The sequence below is a fragment of the Gekko japonicus genome, unplaced genomic scaffold, assembly GCF_001447785.1.
Source record: "Gekko japonicus isolate JY-2015 unplaced genomic scaffold, Gekko_japonicus_V1.1 scaffold53, whole genome shotgun sequence".
Classification (NCBI taxonomy): Eukaryota; Metazoa; Chordata; class Lepidosauria; order Squamata; family Gekkonidae; genus Gekko; species Gekko japonicus.
In genome coordinates this window covers 591,112-592,848 of record NW_015162474.1, presented here as the reverse complement: position 1 = coordinate 592,848, position 1,737 = coordinate 591,112, and the positions used below count along the sequence as shown (strand labels likewise).

General features: G+C 67.0%; 1 protein-coding gene across 1 annotated transcript in view; it reads right to left on the bottom strand.

Moving 5' to 3' along the window:
* PTPRR (protein tyrosine phosphatase, receptor type R) overlaps positions 1-1,737 on the bottom strand; it is a 176,903-nt gene that overhangs the window by 106,916 nt on the left and 68,250 nt on the right. The gene's annotated exons all lie outside the window — the stretch shown is intronic.

Sequence of the window (1,737 nt, the reverse complement as noted above, 5' to 3'; positions counted from 1 at the left end):
GGAGAAAGAAAGGGAGCCAGACGAGGCCCGCACACCACAGCCACCGGCGAGGGCGAACGGCCGCCCGAGCGCGGGCGCGCCAGAGCCCGCCCCCGCGCAGCCACGGCAGCCGCAGAGGCCCAGGAGAGAGCAGCCGAGGGCGGGGAACTCGGGGCGGGTCGGCGTCTTGGGCTTTACATGGGGGGCGGGGCCGCGGTGCTGGGGCAGTCGGGAAGTGCGGGGGAAATAAAAAGAGAGACGGAGCAAGCCAGTGAGGAGCCGCTGGACTGGCTAAAGGCTTGGCGGTGTGTCTGAGAGAGAGGGGCGGAGAGACGTCAGCAGAGAAGCAGTCGCAGACGGACCATACGGGAGTGGCGTAACTCCCTGCTGGGTCCTACTCTGAGGTACGCTCCGTACTCGTCAGGAATCCCCCGCAGCCAACCGTGCCGCCTCAGCACCTCCCCGGAGTTAGGACCCCACGTCACCCTCGAGTAAGCCGACACGGCTGAGGGTCGGCAGGACGGGAGGGGCGCCAGCGAGTCCCACAACGTGGTGGAGAATGCGGGCATAGGCGACCCGCACCAGTACCCGCTGCCACACCTACCCCGCCCACACGGGTGGCAGCCCCCGGCCGACAGAGCGAGAAGCGCCCCGGACGCAGCGTCATCCTCTGACGAGTCTGGTGGAGAATGCGGGCATAGGCGACCCGCACCAGTACCCGCTGCCACACCTACCCCGCCCACACGGGTGGCAGCCCCCGGCCGACAGAGCGAGAAGCGCCCCGGACGCAGCGTCATCCTCTGACGAGTCCGACGCTTCATCGGCCAGCCAGGACTCTGTGAAGGCACGACCCGACCCGACCACAGAGACCGGCATGGACCTAGCCCAGCTGGGCCAATGGATGGCCGAACATCAGGCCCAGCTGCTCCGCGACCTTACGCAGCAGCAACAGCAAGCCCAAACCACCATGATGCGGGATCTGCATCAGGTGGTTCAGGCCATGGGGCAAGCCACGGGCACCGGGGCCGGCGGAGCAGCGCCGGTCAAAACCCCTTGGCCCGCCCTGACGCGTCTGGGACCAGACGACGACATCGAAGCCTACTTGGAAGCATTCGAACGAGTCGCCTCCGCAGCCAAAGGGCCCGCCGATCAATGGGCTTCCATACTGGGGCCCTATCTGACAGGGGAGGCCCAGGCCGCCATGAAGGCCATGGAGCGCACCGAGGTCACACAGTATGCAAAGCTGAAAGACGCCATCCTTGACCGCTACGAAATAACGGTGGAAACCCATCGGCAGAAGTTCCGCGCCTTGACTCATCCCGCCGGCGGCAGACCGCGAGCCACGATAGCGACACTCAAGGAAGCCGCCACTCGCTGGCTAGCTCCCACAACTGAGGATGGCAGGCGGGTCGTTGAGCTGGTGGTTATCGAGCAAATCCTGCACATAATGCCGGCAAAAGCCCGACACTGGGTGGCATGTTGGCGTCCCACCCGCCTTACAGAGGTCCAGGAGCTGTGGGAGAACCACCAGGCGGCCGAAGACCCGGCAGGAAAGGTCGAGCAGATGCGACCCGGTCGCCCCGCCCCCTCGGGTGGCCGCGGTACCCCAACCCCAGGGCCCGGTCGGGACCAGCGGGGCGGAGCCGTTGGCGGAGCAGGTCGGAGAGGAATGGGACACGCTGCTGCTTTGCCCTTCGTCCCACGGATCACCCCTGGGCCTCCAGACCCGACGGGCCGGGGAAAGACTGACGTGGGCGG